The sequence below is a fragment of the Schistocerca nitens genome, chromosome 5, assembly GCF_023898315.1.
Source record: "Schistocerca nitens isolate TAMUIC-IGC-003100 chromosome 5, iqSchNite1.1, whole genome shotgun sequence".
NCBI classification, from domain to species: Eukaryota; Metazoa; Arthropoda; class Insecta; order Orthoptera; family Acrididae; genus Schistocerca; species Schistocerca nitens.
This window is the reverse complement of record NC_064618.1, coordinates 499791522-499810543: the sequence shown is the minus strand read 5'-3', so window position 1 is coordinate 499810543 and position 19022 is coordinate 499791522.

Sequence of the window (19022 nt, the reverse complement as noted above, 5' to 3'; positions counted from 1 at the left end):
TGATTTCATGTTCTGAAATGGAATTGTAAAGTCAGTGTGATATAAAAGGATGGGATAAAATAAAATGACATTCATAGCAACAGGCAAATCTCCATCAGTTATTCAGTTCAACAGGAACCCACAATGTTATAAGCCCAAGAATGTACCCTAGACACAAGACAACAAGATAATGAAGATAAGTAAAAAGTTTTTCTTTTGTGTATCTTACACCTCTCGAAGCTTTTGGAAATACTGAAGAGACTAAGAGAATTTTAATAGTGATGTGTGGCAGGTTGTTCATTAATGTGACCAGACAGTGTCCGTATGCTGCAAATCAACAGCTGTGCTAAGACCCTACAATTAAGGCTAACAGCCCTTATCACTTCTGTCAGTCTTTGGAAACAAGAGAAAATAGTTCCAGACCTCAAGCAACAATGTGACAATCTGCAGCAGGCTGCAACCCTCTTTAGCGATGAAATTATTTCACTTGTGGCACTATTTCCCTAAGTAGAGCCTCTACATACCTGATATTCAAATTACCAACAACTAGCTATCTCTTCTTTCCCAATTGTGGCTGGCCATAAGTCTATGAAGCTGAGTCCTCTGTTCAAGTTGAGAAGACATGTCCCACAGGCTTGTGTTATTAGGAGTGAGAGGAAATGCCTGAAATGTATTTATCAGATCTAATCACCTTATGATTAATGGGATGTTAAACCCCTATCTCCCTTCCTGTTTGTCAAAAGTAGAGGAACTGCCAGTTGGCCAGGCATGCTTTTGATTTTTTTTCTGATGTAAGGAACTAAAATCTACAGAGTAATAATTTTTATCTTGTATTGTAGTCATGTATGTGGCAGTTAATCTGAAACTGCATTTTATTACTGGCCAAAAATGCCATTTAATAGTAAATGTAGTGGGCTGTGAGTCCATAAGTTTCAAATGTCTCTGAGAAAGTCTAATTATCCACTTCAGAAATTTTTATTACTGCTCACTTTCATAGAGGAGTATTTTGTTGAATTTAGCCATATTATTGACAAAGATAATATCTTAATTATGGGGAGAAAAGTATCCAAAATGATCTGTCAGTTTTGTTACAATGCAGTACAATGGCAGATAATTATAACACTTAATATACTGTATCAAAAGGAAAATTCAATTAAGGAAACTATAAAATTATATAAGTCGGAAAATTCTGGTCAGTACTCTCCAGGTTGTGAAATATTTGGCACTCCCGATAGACATAAGTAAAAGCACACTGTACTATCCTAGCTTTCAAGACTATTATAATAATTCCTTCATCGTGGATGGCTGAGGGAGGTCAGAAAGGAAGAGCAGACCCCATGATGAGAGGGACTCACCTGTTCTGAGGTTGAGGCGAGACAAAAATCTCTCATCCTCGGATCTGATTTACCTCCCTTTCCTTTTAAGCTTCCCTAACATTTCTCTATCCCAATCCAAAGAAGGAACTAGTACCAAAACCTAGAACAGTGTCATGTACTTTTATACATTTCTATTGACAGTACTAAACATTTCACCTAATGAGGGTGAGTACTAGCCAATAGTTATATCTCATAAGTTTACTCTTACAATAAATTGAGTGTTTTTGTCCACCTTATAAATGTATTTATTCCTCTGTAACATGTTATGCGTCTGAAAACCAACAAATATTGGACTTGGGGTTTCATTTAGTATGTGGCCGTTTATGGAGTTTCTTGGCCTTGTATGCCATTCACTATCAACAAAACTTGCATATAGTGAGCTTTTGCAAGGTTTAAACATAAATGTTTTGTTTTTAGTGGTAGAAAAGGTAAGGCTGCACAGCATGTTTGGCTGGGAGACCCCGAGGAGCAAGTTCAGCCTCCTAATTGGAAAGGTTTTTCCTATCCTCAGTGCACATTAGCACTTTCTTTAATGACGTGTGAAGACAGGTGGACCACCATAAAGAGTGGCACATGCCCTCACTCATTGAGTTGCTATGGAGAGGTCTGGTATTTAATCCAGGACATTGGTGCAAAGTCTGATGATCATGAACTCTATACTACCAACTAACCTCTTCTTCGCTGGAAAAACAAAGGGAAAGCTACCGACAGCATGTGGCATTCCCAGGCAATTACCCATCCAAGTACTGGCCATTCCTAGCAGTAATTACATCCCCCAGTTGAGTTATAGCTCTCCTAGAAGCAGCAGCAGTGCATCAGAGTGATGTGAGTTGCCACGGCTTCTCATTAAGAGTGACTTGCTCTACATTTCGTCAGTATTCTTTAGCTTCAACTCCTACATTTCAGGCCATTTATGAGGACATGTTTAGTATGGGTCGGGGCTGTGATTGCCATGTTCAGATGTGAACTGAGTTGATGACTCTTTGCTCACAGCTCCAGGTGATGTGGACTTCAGTCATGCAGCTTGAGGCTATTGCTAATGGGCATCACTGTGGGAGCCAGATGGAGCAGCCGAAGAGATGTCCTGCATGTCCTCACATGTCCCCAATCAGTCCACTACTGTGGTCACCCTGATATTGCTTGTACTGAGGTTGATCCCTTACCTATGGTCAAGTGGGAGGTTGTTCCAAGGTGAGGCTGGTGGTGAAAGACTTTCCAGGGAACCAATTGGAGGGCCTCTCCAGTTCATGCAGTAAATGGTTGCGAAACCATACTTGACCTCTTAGCAACAAATAATTCTGGACAAATAGGGAGTATCATGACGAATATGGGGATTAGCGACCACAAGGCAGTTGCTGCTAGGCTGAATACCGTAACACCTACAACCATCAAAAAGAAACATAAAGTAAATCTATTTATAAAAGCTGATAAAAATGCTCTTAATACCTTTTTAAGAGACAGTCTCCACTCGTTCTGATCTGATCACATAAGCGTAGAAAAGATGTGGAATGATTTCAAAGAGATAGTATTGACAGCAATTGAGAGATATATACAACATAAATTAATAAGTGATGGTACTGATCCCCCATGGTACACAAAATGGGTCAGATCCTTGTTGCAGAAGCATGCTAAATTTGAAAGAATGCAAAATCCCCATATAGCGTGTACTTCAATGTGAGATGCTTTTAATAATTTCCACAATGAAACTCTGTCTCGGAATGTGGCAGAAAACCCAGAGAGATTCTGGTCATACATAAAGCACACCAGTGGCAAGACGCAATCAATACATTCACTGTGCAGTAACAATGGTGAAGTCACTGATGACAGTGTCTCTAAAGCAGAGTTTTTTTTATTTATTTTTTATCTTACAGCTCAAAACATGTATTTAACATGCATGGGCAATGTTACAGTAATGACATTTAGATTATTGATACACAATATATATAGATTACATGCTATTAAGTAAAAGATCATTTAAGTATATTTAACACAGCACTACTGAGGTCAAATCATGTCGGCATCATACTGTATGGGCACTTCAATATAAGCCATTTTTTAACTCATTTTTAAAAATTCTACCAGAAAGCTGTTTCAGGTTGTCTGGCAGAGAATTATACAATATTGCTCCCTTAATGAATGGGGTATTTGTTGTTAGATACAATCTTCTGCTCACCATATGAGAGTCTGATTTGTGTCTTGTATAGTAATCATGGATTTCCATATTCCTGTTTGTCACTTTTTTGTCTTTTTTCACCAATAATATTGATTGAAACATATATACTGAATAGATAGTCATAATATTAAAATTAAACATGGTTTTCTGAAAATCATGCACCAAAGAAGATGAAGTAAATATTCCTGAATTCAAATCAAGAACAACTGCAAAGATGAGAAACATAGCAGCAGATAACCTTGGTGTAGCAAAGCAGCTTAAATCACTTAATAAGGGCAAGGCTTCCAGTCCAGATTGTATACCAGCCAGGTTCCTTTCAGAGTATGCTGATACAATTGCTACATATTTAGCAATTATATGTAACTGCTCACTCACAGAAAGTTCCATACCTAAAGACTGGAAAACTGCTCAGGTCACATCACTACCCAAAAAGGCAAATAGGAGTAATCCACTAAATTAAAGGCCCATATCACTAACCTCAATTTGCAGTAGGGTTTTGAAACATATACTGTGTTCAAACATTATGAATTATTTAAAAGAAAACGATTTATTGACACGTAGTCATCATGAATTCAGAAAACATTGTTCTTGTGAAACACAACTAGCTCTTTATAATCATGAAGTAATGTGTGCTATCAACAGGGATATCAAAATATTTCATATTTTTAGATTTCCAGAAGGCTTTCAACACCGTTCCTCACAAGTGTCTTCTAACCAAGCTGCGTGCCTATGGAATATCAACTCAGTTTTGGGACTGGATTTGTGATTTCCTGTCAGAATGGTCACAGTTTGTAGTAATAGACGGAAAGTCATCGAGTAAAACAGAAGTAATATCCGGCATTCCCCAAGGAAGCGTTATAGGCCCTCCATTGTTCCTGATCTACATTAATGACATAGGAGACTATCTGAGTAGCCCATTAGATTGCTTGCAGATGATTCTGTCATTTACTGTCTTGTAAAGTCGTCAGATGACCAAAACAAATTGCAAAATGATTTAGATGAGATATTTGTATGGTGTGAAAACTGGCAATTGACCCTGAATAAAGAAAAGTGTGAAGTTATTAACATGAGTACTATAACAAATCCACTAAATTTCGATTATGCGATAAGTCACACAAATCTTAAGGCTGTAAATTCAACTAAATACTTACGGATTACATTGACAAATAACCTAAATTGGAACAATCACATAGATAATGTAGTGAGTTAAGCAAACCAAAGACTGTGATTCACTGGCAGAACACTTAAAAGGTGCAACAGGTCTCCTAGAGAGACTGCTTACATGATGCTTGTCCGCCCTATTCTGGAGTCTTGCTGTGTGGTGTGGGATCTGAATCAAGTGGGACTTACGGATGACATCAAAAAATTTCAAAGAAGGGTGGCTCATTTCGCACTATTGCAAAATAGAGGAGATAGTGCCACAGACATGATATGTGAAATGGAGTGGCAATCATTAAAACAAAGGCAGTTTTCTTGTGACAGGATCTTCTCATGAAATTACAATCACCAGTTTTCTCCTCCAATTATGAAAACATTCTGTTGGCATTCACCTACATAGGGAGAAATGATCATCACGATATAATAAGAGAAATCAGGGCTCGCACAGAAAAATTTTAGTACTCGTTTTTCCTGCACACCATTCGAGAGTGGAATGGTATAGAGACAGCTTGAAGGTGGTTCAATGAACCCTCTGCTGGGCACTTTATTGTGAATAGCAGAGTAATCATGTAGATGTAGATCTGACAAACAGATTTCGGACACTATATGTGCCTGATGAAATCCTCGAGCCAGATGAAGTCATTTGCCCTGTTCCAGGGAAATTCTCTCAGCCTGGTATTCACAGATGGTGGGATTTTTGGTAGTTAATAATAAGGTTCCTTAGTGATGTGGCTGCAAAGGAGGGAAATGAATCAAATGTGCACTCTATATGCATCCCAGGAGTCATCCCAGATGTGGAGCAGGTGCTTCTGGATGCCATGAAGAGCAGCCAGCTGCATGTGGTGACTCATGTTGGTAGCGACAATGTATGTCACTTTGGGTTGGAAGAGATAATCTGTGGTTGGAAAAGAACCAGAGCTCCAAGTGCTTATAGAAAGCACTGAAACTCAAATTGTTGTAATAAGATATGGAAAGCTGGCTAAAACCGGAAATAAGTTCAACTGAAATTTTTGCAAATGACCTAACCATGTTCAGAAAGGATAGATTAAATACAGTTGGTGGTGGAGTGTTTATTGCTGCCAGAATTAGTTTACCTTGTAGTGAAATGGAAGTAGGTAGTTCCTGTGAGTTAGTATGCATAAGGAATAAATTAATAATTGGTTCCTTTTACCAACCTCTCACTCACATGATACAATTGCTGAACATTTCAAAGGAAACTTGAGTGTCTTTCAAATAGGTACCCCACGTATAGTTATAGTTGGTGGTGATTTCATTCTACCCTCAATATGTTGGTGAAAATAAATGTTTAAATTTGGTGGTGGGCATAAAACATCACCCAAAATTGTACTGAATGCCTTTTCAGAATTTTTTTTTTTTTTAACAACTAGCTCAGGAGCCTGCTTGAAGTATAAATGGTTGTGAGAACATACTTGACCTCTTACTTATTTACTTACTTCTTGGCTCTACAACCCTTGAAGAGCTTTGGCCTGCATCACAATATCCTGCCATTCTACCCAGTCCATGGCTTTCCATCTCCATCCTCTGACACCCAGCTTTTTCATGTCTTTTTCAATTCTGTCCATCCATCTCTTTCTGGGACAACCCTTCTGTTGTTTGCCTCCAGCCTTGATATCAAAAATCCTCTTACATGTTCTGTCTTCCTCCATTCTGACCAAGTGTCCTGTCCACTACTGTTTTCTTATTTTAATGGTGGTCACAATGTCAGATTCTTCAAAAAGTTGTTCTAGTTCTGCATTCATACAGATCCACCAATCCTCTTGATCATAGATCTCATGCAGAATCTTTCTCTCCCAAATATTAAGGATCCTTTCCTCAGTTGCAGTCGTGGTCCATGTCTTGACACCAACACAACTGATCTTATAATTGTTTTGTAAATGAGCATTTTAGATTTTCGTGACAGAATTGAGCTCCTAAGCATGGGTAGTGTGGCAAAGCAGTTTATGTTGCCTGCTGCAATTCTAGCTTTCACCTCACTGCTGATGTCATTTGTCTCTGAGACAGTTGATCCAAGGTGCTTGAAGTCTCTCACCCTTTTAAACTCCTGGTCAGCTATCCTGGGATTTTGTAGGTCTCATTGGTCGGTCACTGCCACAAATTTGATCTTTCTGACATTGACTGCCATGCATCTTGCGACTAACGCCACATCGCCTGTTTAGGCTAAGTACTGCAGTGAGCAATTAAAAATGGTTCCACCTCTATCTGACTAATGACTGTTACTAGACAGAGATTGAATAGCAGTGAGGAGATATTATCGCCCTGTCTCAGTCCCTTCTTGATTTCCACTCCTCTAGAGATTTCGCCCCGTATTTTGATTTTACCATTGCTTTCAATGAATGTCATCATAGTAAGTTTAATGAGCTTCTTAGGTATTCCAGCCTCTTCCATTACATTTTGAAATGCCGCTCTTGAGATGCTTTCATACCCTTGTTCAAAATCGATGTAAAGCTGGTTTATGTTTATATAATGTTCATAACATTTTTCCAAGTAGTATGCACTATGTGAATATCTGGTTGGTTATTGACCTATTTCTTCTAAAGCCGCTTCAGTTACTCAAATTAAACAGAAGTCTATAATAAAACCATGGATTACACAAGGAATAAAGATTTCCAGTAAGACAAAAAGGAAAATTTATCTGTCGACCAAGAATAGCTCCAATGCTGATGATTTAGCTAAATACAAGGAATACTGTAAAACATTAAAAAAGTAATTCAGACGTCTAAACAAATGCACTACGAGAAGAAGATAGCAATGTCAGGGAACAAAATAAAAACAATATGGGATATAGTGAAAGAGCAGACTGGTAGAACCAGAAAGGAACAGGAGCAAATAGCACTAAGGGTAGATGACACATTAGTAACTGATGGGCATAGTGTGGCAAATCTATTTAACAAGTACTTTATATCCGTTACTGATAGAATGGGACTTTCAGGATCAGTAAATAATGCCCTTGAATATCTGAAACTAGCCTTCACAAATAGCTTCAAGTACATGAATATATCACTCACTTCACCAAAAGAAATAACGTCCATAATAAAATCTTTAAAAACAAAGCATTCTAGTGGGTACGATGAAATATCAACAAAGTTAATTAAGGCATGTTCTTGTGAGTTTAGTACAATTCTAAGTTACTTGTGTAACCAGTCAATTATAACTGGGACATTTCCTGACTGGCTAAAATATGCAGATGTTAAGCCTCTATTCAAGAAAGGGGATAAAGAGATACCATCAAACTACAGACTGATTTCACTTTTGCCAGCATTCTCAAAAATTTTAGAAAAAGTAATGTACAGGCAGCTGCTCAATCATCTGACCACAAATAACATATTATCATGAACACAGTTTGGATTTATGAAGGGTTCTGATATCGAGAAGGCTATTTACACCTACAGTGAAAATGTACTTAATTCATTAAATAACAAATTACAAGCAGCAGGTATTTTCTGTGATTTGTCAAAGGCATTTGATTGTGTGAACCGCAACATCCTTTTAAGTAAATTAGAATTCTATGGTGTCACAGGCAGTGCTGCAAAATGGTTCAAGTCATACCTCACTAACAAGAAACAAAGGGTGTCAGTGCAAGGGACTAGTGAATTAAGTCATCAGTCATCATCAGAATGGGAAGAAATTACATGTGGTGTCCCACAAGGATCCATCTTAGGGCCATTGCTTTTTCTTGTGTACATTAATGATCTCTCATCAGTTACACTGCCAGAAGCAGAGTTCGTTTTGTTTGCAGATGACACAAGTATTGCAATAAATAGTATGTCAAGTGTAGTTCTAGAAAGATCTGCTAACGATATTTTCATGGATATTAATAAGTGGTTTAAAGCCAACTCACTGACATTAAACTTCAAAAAGACTCACTATATGCAATTCAGAACCTGTAAGAGGTTTCCACGCAGCATATGCATAAAATACGAAGAAGAGCAGATAGAAGAGGTTGACAGTCTTAAATTCCTGGGATTAAAACTTGATAATAAATTCAGTTGGGAAGAGCACACCACAGAACTGCAGAAACGCCTTAACAAATCTGTATTTGCAATTCGAGTGTTAGCAGACATAGGTGACATAAAAATGAAAAAGCTTGCATACTTTGCCTACTTTCATTCCATAATGTCATATGGTATAATATTTTGGGGTAACTCTTCAAGTCAAACAAAAGTTTTCAGAGTCCAAATGCGTGTAATATGTATTATTTGTGGAGTAAATTCACGGACGTCCTGTAGAAACCTCTTCAAAGAACTGGGTATACTAACTACTGCCTCTCAGTATATTTACTCATTAATGAAGCTTGTCCTAAATAATATATCTCTTTTTCCAACAAACAGCTCAGTTCATACATACAATACCAGGAACAAAAATGATCTGCACAAGGACTTAAAAGCACTTACTTTAGTTCATAAAGGGGTCCAGTTATCAGGAACACTCATCTTCAATAATTTGCCAGTAAACATAAAAAATTTAGTTACAAATAAAGATCAGTTTAAAAGGAGCCTGAAAGACTTACTAGTGGCCAACTCCTTCTACTCCATTGACGAATTTTTTAATAGAAACAAATGATGTATTGTATATATTCATACTATTAATATTGTTATTTCAGCTTTAAAAAAAAAAAAAAATACATGTTCCACATCCACGAGGATCTCCTCAGCACGGATCTATGGAACGAAAACTAATCTAATCTAATCTAATCTTTGCTAGTCTCCAATTCTCTCTTACAGATAGGGAGTAAGCCTCCCAGTTAAGGTCTTGGAGAACACTTTGTACCTAGTATTTAGCAGGGAGATTCTACAATAGTTCCAGCAGTTTAATTTACCTCCTTTCTCACATGTGGGAGACATTACAGCCATTTCCCACTCCATGGCATGCTCTCCTCCTGCCAAATGCTCAGTATTACTTTATGTATTGCTTTCCACAGTGTTTCTGCACCATATTTGAGAAGTTCCATGTGGATCAAATCTTCTCCATGTGCCTTATTGTTTTTTAAGGTCTTAATAGGTCTTCCTCCAGTGTGGGTTCTCGTGTTAAGACCTCTCAATGATAATCAGTTATTTCTGCCAGTTTTTCTCATTATAGCCCTTCTACTTCTGGGTTCAGGAACTCTTGGAAGTATTCTGCCCATCTGTCAAGTATTTTATTACTCTTCCCTATCAAACCCCCTTTTTTACTCCTACACATATTTATTCTGGTTTGAAACTTAACCTTTCCTTCATCAGCCTTTCATTTCACATATTTGCTTCTCTTCTCCTAACTGTTCAATTTCTTCTTTTCTAGTGTCTTTTCTTCTGTCTGCAAATCCTATTAGCAACACAGCACTTCTCATTACATTAATTCAGGTTTCTCTAGTTGTTATCTGAAATAATTTCATTTTTGCTACGTTTTGCTCATTACTTCTTCTCATACACTCTCCATCAAACCAATTTGCTTTCTTTTGAGCACATACGTGTCCCAAAATCTCTTCAGCTGCCTGTAGGACTGCAGTCTTACATTATTTCCACATTATTTCTATATGTTCATTTAACGTGTCTTTACTGTTCTTAACCCCTCTTCTATTTTCATCTGATATGCTCTCCATATTTCTTCTAACTTCAGTTTCTTAATGCCAAAACTCTTTTGTTTGTGGGCTTTTTGTTTACTCATTAGTGATATCCTTCGCCTCTACTTAATTCTCACTAGGTGATGGTCTGAATTGCAGTCAACTCCACGTTGGCTCCTAGCATCCATCATGTCCAGTTTGTGTCTTGGATCAATCAATATACGGTCCATCTGATTTCTAGTTTATCCATCTGGTGTCATCCATGTCCCTTTGTCTATCTTTTCATGTGAGAACATGTACTGCTGACAGTCATATTTTTGCTTATTGCAAAATGAACAACTGTACGTCCTTTGTCATTTGATATTTCGTGGAGGCTAGGTCTTCCTACAGTTGGGTGATATGCAAGTCTCCTATTAATATCTTAACATCATGTTTGGGAGCCTGAGCATACAACTGTTTTATCTTGCTATAAATCTTAGCCTTCTGTTGTTCATCTACCTTCTGTGTGGATGCACGTACATTTATCATTGTTATGTTGAAAAATTTTCCCCTTAATCTTAACATGGACATCTGTTCATTGATTGTTTCAAAGCACATCAACACAAGTTTCAGTTCTTTAGCAATCACAAAACCTGTTCCACATGTATTCGTGCTCCCACCACTATGAGGCTGTTGGTCTCCATTGGGTGCCTGCCCAGGTGGCAAATAGGAGAATGGTCTACAGATATGGAGGGTTCCAGGGAAATAAAATACCCGGGATGGACCAAAAACAGCAGGTATGAGGCCCAATGGCTTGGAACAGAGGCAGAGGAGCCCCCAACCATCAACTTGATCTCTTAGCAACAAATTATCCCAACCAAATAAGGGGTATGATGAAAGATACAGGGATTAGTGACCACATGGTTGTTGTAGCTAGACTGAATACCATAACATCCAAACACACCAAAAATAAATGCAAAATACATCTATTTAAAAAAGCAGGTAAAAATTTGCTTGACACCTTCCTAAGAGAAAGTCTCCGCTCCTTCTAATTTGACCATGTAATCATAGACCAGATGTGGTTTAAATTCAAAGAAATGTTATCGATGGAAATCGAGAGATATATACGACGTAAATTAATAAGAGATGGTACTGATCCCCCACGACACACAAAACAAGTCAGAACACTATTGCACGAGCAAAAAGAAAAAAGCATGCCAAATTTAAAAGAACACAAAATCCCCAAGATTGGTGAAGTTTTGCACAAGCTCATAATTTAGTGCGAACTTCAATGCAAGATGTTTTTAATAGTTTCCACAACAAAAAACTGTCTTGAAACCTGGCAGAAAACTTTAAGAGATTTAGGTCATATGTAAAGTACACCAGTCACAAGACAATCAATAACTTGACTGTGTGATAATAAAGGTGATGTTATTGATGAAAGCACCACCAATTTAAAGTTACTAATCACTGTTTTCCGAAATTCCTTCACAAAAGAAAATGAAGTAAATACTCCAGAATCTGAATCACGAACAACTGCCAACTTGGAAGCAGATATCCTTGGTGTAGAGAAATGGCTTAAAACACTTAAGAAAGGCAAGGCTTCTGGACCAGATTATGTACCAATCATGTCCTTTCACAGTATGCCGATACAGTAGCTCCATATGTTGCACAACCACTTGTTTGTAGAAAGGTCCATACTCAAAGACTGGAAACTTGCATAAGTCATACCAATACCCAAGAAAGGAAATGGGAGTAATCTGCTGAATTACAAACCCATATCACTAACGTCAGTTTGCAATACGATTGAGGAACATACACTATGCTCGAACATTATGAATCACCTCGAAGAAAATGATTTATTGACAGTTGCGAACCCAGATTCAGAAAATATCTTTCTTGTGATCCACAATTAGCTCTTAATTCTCATGAAGTAATGAGTGCTATTGACAGCAAATGTCAAACTGACACCATATTTTTAGATTTCCAGAAGATTTTTGACACTGTTTCTAACAACTGATTTCTAATTAAATTGCATACCTATGGAATATCATCTCAGTTGTGTGACTGGATTCATGACTTCCTGTCAGGAAGGTCACAGTTCATAATGATTTATGGAGAGTCATTGAGTAAAACAAAAGGGATATCTGGCTTTCCCCAAGGAAGTGTTATAGGCCCTCTGTTGTTCCTGATCTACATAAATGATCTGTTTGCAGATGATCTGTTTGCAGATGAAGCTGTTGTTTACTATCATGTAAAGTCATCAGACAATGAAAACAAATAGCAAAATGATTTGACAGGGTATGTCTATGGTGCAAAAAGTGGCAATTGACTCTAAATCACAAAAAGTGTGAAGTCATCCATGTCAGCACTAACAATAATCTGTTAAATTTCAGTTCCATGATAAATCACATAAACCTAAGGCTGTAAACTCAACCAAATACTTAGGGATTACAGCAGCAAATAAATTGGAACAATCACATAGATTCAGTTGTGGGGAAAGCAAACCAAAGACTGTGATTATTGGCACAACACTTAGAATATGTAACAGGTCTACTAAAGAGACTGCTCACACTACACTTGTCTGCCCTCTTCTGGAGTATCACTGTGCAGTGTGAGATCCGCATCAGATAGGACTGACAGATGACACTGAAAAAGTTCAGAGAAGGGAATCTTATTGGTATTATCGTGAACTAGGGGAAAGGGTGCCACGGGTATGATACACGAATTGGAGCGGCAGTCATTAAAACAAAGACTTTTTCACCACGGCAGGTCCTTCTCATGAAATTTCAATCATCAATTTTCTCCTCAGAGTGTGAAAACAATTTGTTTACGCCCACCTACACTGGGAGAAATGACCATCATAAGAAAATAAGATAAATCAGAGTTTGCACAGAAAGATTTAAGTGTTGGTTTTTCCTGCACGCTGTTCAAGAGTGGTATGGTAGAGAAGTAACTTAAGTCAGTTTGATGAACCCTCTGCCTGGCACTTAATTGTGAATTGCAGAGTATTCGTGTAGCTGTAGATGTATATGGCCAACATTGCTTAACTTCTGTGATCTGACAGGAACTGGAGCACTCAACAAAGCGAGGTCACTGGCTTGTTTAATAATAATAGATATAATAGTACCCACAGCTAATACTTCACTGTTACATGTGTGGTTCAGTTAGGGCTATTTGCCTAATGAACTGAGCCATCAACATACACAATTATACTGGCCTTACAACACAACATTTCAACATTGCATGCTAGAGAAGCCAAGTGAGCAGCAGTCATTCCCTATCACTCACTTTCAACACTGTTTGGTCCCATTATATTTCATGCAGGCAAGCACTCACAAGTTGTGACTCAACAGGTGTAGGCCCCCTTCTTAGATACATAACAACACAAGGTGTAGAGGAAATGCTGTGTGCACTGCAACTTCACAGCCTAAATGCATTTGCATGTGTTCTGCATGGCTATGCAAACCACAAAGACTGCTATGTCATTAGACAAGATAGTGTCGGTCATTATAGTAACTTCTGCCAAGCTGAGCAAAGTTTATTCACTGTATTTCTTGAAAATCACAAACTGAGTGAACACTGTGGATCGGGCACATACCCACACTTCTTCATTATAGAATTTGTGGTACTTGATGACAACTGAATTGTTTGGCTGCTTCAGTCAGATAAGTCATTAATACTTGTGGTCTCATATTCTGCCCTAAACATTACATGCCACATTAGCAGATGGATTTGGTACCAGGTAATGAACAGAACAACAAACAAGAGTGAATTGTCAACAATACCCCATGGCCTGGTTGAATCTAAACATTGGACAGATCCAAGACCATAAACAAAAGCAATTGAAAGAGACACTATGTAACTCAATGAAGGTCAGTGCATAAAAGTGGACTCGTCAATCTAATTGATTATCCGAAAATATATCTTCTGCAAGTCATACCAGCAAAACAGCAGCAATCACATTAATTATGGCTATTATAAACAATGATGTTTTCCTCCTTCCCTGTTATCTCTTTCTTCACTCTTGTGGCGACTACATTATGAACTCAGTCATGTTAGTTCAGCTGAATAATTAGAAGCATAGAAAACTTTTGCCCACCACTGTTCTATGAATGTATAGCCTCTGTTTCATGAGTTCAATATTTTTATTCAGTTACATAATATTATTATTTGAGGGATCAGGCAAAAACCAGTCTACTGAAATCCTATATGGATATGAAATATCTGCTTCAGTATAATGCCCATGTTGATTCATACCCGGTTATTGGTTGTCATCCTAACCTTGCTTCAGCATTTAGCATCTGAATCTGTTACTTAACTAACTGTGACTATCATACAAGTACTTGTGCTGAAAGAGTTCACAGCACTAGTATTTGATAAAATTATTTATATGATATTATAAGCTTTCATATAATTATAATAATGCTTGTAGGAAATGCTATGTAAAGAGTAGCCCTCTTGAACAACTTTTTATTCCAAACGGTACTGATACTCAAAATATACAGTCCACTGGTTACATCGATATTTAAAAGTGCAGAATGATCTTCAAATTGCTTGCAGTACATTACATTTTAATATATTATCACAAAGGTGTAAATTTGAACATTAAGAGATAGACAGTTACCTAGTAACTGGATATCAAGAACTATATTTACAATGATCTTGAATTTTTCATGTATGAAAGACTTAAGGAACTGTTGACAGTTTTACTAAATAGGCTACCAAATAAAACAGACTTTTTTTCAATTGCAAGTCCTACTCACATGTGCATAAGAATTCAAATCAAAATCTACCTTTTTGCCAAAAGAGGAATGACTCAGGGAGGTTTTTTACTGTTGCATAGGAAATATTTTTTTTCTAAAAAGAGTTTAAAAGAAAAGTAAGAAAGTGCCTTTATCTATATTTCCTTCATGGAACCCCAGTGACATACTTGGGAAGGCCTGACTCAGCAATATGGAGCAATGTTTAAGGCACTGAACACACATTCGGAAGGAACTGGGTTCAAATCCCCTTCCATTTATCCAGATTTAGACACTGTTAAATTAATGAAGGTGAATGGTTGAGTGCCTTATGAAACAATGCAGCTCATTTCTGTGTCTTTGTTAACCCTAGGTCTGTGCTCCATCTCTGATGAATTTACAATCAACATGATTATCTGTAAATATGGAAATGCATCAATCACATGTGACACTATTCAACACATCTAGGTTATTGAAATGTGACATTGGCATGGTGAAATCTGTGGAAAACAACAATTTCTGAAATGCCAATAAGAGTTTTACTTCTTACACTGCAATTGATTCCAAATACATCTCTGTAACAGACATTAATCTATTCTGTTGAACAAGGGGTCATAGGTCTTTGAAAAAAACAATTGATCATATTTGTGAGAGAAGCTCCATGTAAATTTTGGTTGCCGTTGTAGTAAAAATTCTCTTTGCTCCATTAGACTTCTCAAGGATGTCTATCAGAGTGGGTTCACAGAGAAATTAAGAGACAATTTCAGTTCCTCATTTATAACAGACAGAAGCCAGAGTTCTATATCTAATGAAACTAACATTAATGCAATACTACATCGTAATAAAACAAATATCTTCATTTGTAATGGAATATTTTGTCTACAGATAATACATAAAGCAATGAGTACATTACTTCAAAGCTGGTTTCTTATTATGTACATAATGACCCATCCTTCTCCTACATAATATAATATATAACAATTTGATTACCTTAATCTGTAGCTCAAATTAATTTGGAGTATTTCACAATGAAGGTATAAGAACAAAATAAGCTACAACAATAAGAGAGGTATTACCAAATGTCCTGATTAGAAAGTAGAAAAAATTACTGGGGAAAAAAGTGTTGCTCACAGTATTAGTGCCTGTAGAAACAGCATATATATAAAGACAGCAAAAGCACTCCCTATACAAAAGATAACACATCTGTCTGTGAATCATGGCAATCAGCCTGTGCACTACAAAAAAACATATGTCTCAGATTCATGTCGTCTCAACATCTTGCAGTTAGCTATGGCATAGATGCAAATGTGAGTAGGAAAACACCTGCAAAATATGGTAAAGAGAAACTCACTGTATGTACATGAATTCCAGGACAAAAAACACAGTCAGCTGTACCTATAACATTCTTCCTGATAATACCGCACTGCAAATAATCTTATGTTATATGATTATAAAATAATCTTATGTTACATATTATGAAAATATTTTGTAGTGTTGAAACATCGGTATCTGAAGTTTAAGTGTGCGTACATATTAAATTACATATGTTCAGGTACATAAATTTTACCTTATTAAGAATACTCCTTTGATTTTTACAAGAGAAATTTAGCTGACATAAAGCTACAAGAAGTTATAATCTATGTACAGATGAAGAGACACTGTCTAAGATGTTAACCCTGGAGAAATCTTAACAGGATGAAAAACAAATATTTATTCTACTGGTCATATTGAGAATGTCTGTAAGAACTCTGTAAGAACTTCATTGAATAAGTACAGTTCGATCACAACAAGAAAAAGTTCAGTAAGACATTTTCAAAATTTATGATAAGAAATTCAACAGAAGTAAGTGGTTTCCAAATTGAAAAATCTCTGTCACCATCCAAGTAATTTAATTAACACCTGATACCTATCATTGTAGATTGTTTGCATGCACAGTAAGTACTAAATGATGTATTAAACAAATTTATTTTAAAAGAATGTGATATTATATTTTCATAAAACTGTGATTGTAGCACAAAACAAAAATATATAATTTCTTGTCATAAAATAAACAGTCATTGATAACCATCTCTTCAGTGTAGGAAGCTTGATTAGAACTATCAAACTGCTTATCGTCATCAACATTTGATAAATTATTGGATGGAGTATGGAATTATTCCATCTGTATTTTACCAGAAATATGTAACACAGTAGCATATGGCAGTAAATACGGAAAACAAAATGACAAACACATCAATCATATGAAAGTTAATTTGAAGGAACAGCTTCCATTCTGAAAGACACTTCAATTACATAAGTTAACACACACACACACACACACACACACACACACACACACACACACACACACACACACACACACACCCCCTCAGGTTGAAGGAGCTGAAGGGAAGAGGGGGAGGAAGAGGGGGTGGGTGAGGGAGTGGGAGGATGGGTGGATAGATAGATAGAGTGGGGGGAGGGAGGGAGGGAGAGAGAGGGCGGGAGAGAGAGAGAGAGAGAGAGAGAGAGAGAGAGAGAGAGAGAGAGAGAGAGGAGGGGGTGAGATGCTAGTTTTTCTTTACAAGAAAAATGGATCCTTTTCATACTCTAAAACACACAAATCCTAATTATATTCTCTTCTGCCTTCCCTAACATTCAAAACATTTTGTTTCAAAGCACAGTTTTCACCACTTAATGTGACTGATAACAGCCAAAACCTTTTTCCTTTACAATGTCTGCAAAACAACATGCTCCTCCTCCTAGTATATCTTATGCGAATCAAGAACTCATAAAAAGTTACACATAATAAAATTTCCTAACACCTACCACGGCAGTTCATTGCAAAAAGTTGACCACAACTCTTGGAATAAATCACACAAGGAAATTACTGCAGCAAATAAAGATGCTTTTTTTTTTTTCAAAAGTACAGTCATATCTATCACATTTGTCCAGTTTCAGGGCATACTCTACCATGAATTGTTTCTGCAGGTTCTACACAATATAATTTAACACTACCCCTAAACAAACAAGCATCATAGTTCCTATTTGAAATGCAAAGAAAGGTATTCAACAATCACAGACTCATTTCTGTTAACTCTTGGTTTTCATCAAGCATTAATAAATGCTTTACTAAAAAGGAAAATTAAGGGGAAGAGGAGAGAGCAAAACCCCCTGAAAGCCTCTGACATAAGTAAAATAGAAACATAAGGAGAGAAAGAAGACCATCTAATGATAGTGAAAATGTACAGGAAGACATCAGGAAGAAGATGGGAAAGCATGCTCCAAATACAATACAGTAAATATCAAGAAAGCACTATTGCTTATTCCACCTGAAAGTGGTTGTACTGTCCAAAACTGAATGCCAGAACATAATGGGCCTAAATAATCATATAAATGGTGACTTCTCAAGTAATTCACAAGAAAAACGAAGGAAGAATGCCATATCGAAATGTCACATTTATAAGTATTGAGTGATTTAGAACAATGGATCAATACAGAATTTAAAGGAAAGAGAAGAGGAAGTACTAGACGTGATGACTGGTTTTACAACAGTTTAGGTATCAAAGGTATCAGCGCATTAGGTTATCATATAGCTGCACCTACATTTCTTTTTTTAATCAGTTGTTAATATTTCTGACTAGCTTTAATTTTTTATTAAAAACACTTAGTTTCACTAATTAAAACAAAATGTTATAATAGATTGTTGGTACATAAACAGCAAACATCTTTTAACAGTTTGTTGAAACAAACATGTTTAAATATAATTTGTGCTTGCATGACTACTTTTTCATTTATAAGTGGTAAATTACACCATAATGTGTTCCTTGATTAGAATAGCACCCATAAATCTTCAATTACATGCATCAAAATATATAATAATAATAATACAATAATCTCAGGAATGTAAAAAAAATCAATCACAAAAAGAAATAACCTTGGGAGAACACACTTTGGAATGGAATGGGTGCATGGAATGGAAAAAATGAAAGAAAAATGAAGATACAAATGTTGTAGGAAATTTCTTGTACAATTTAAATACTTTAGGATGAAAGGACACCACTCACCAAAAAAGGATA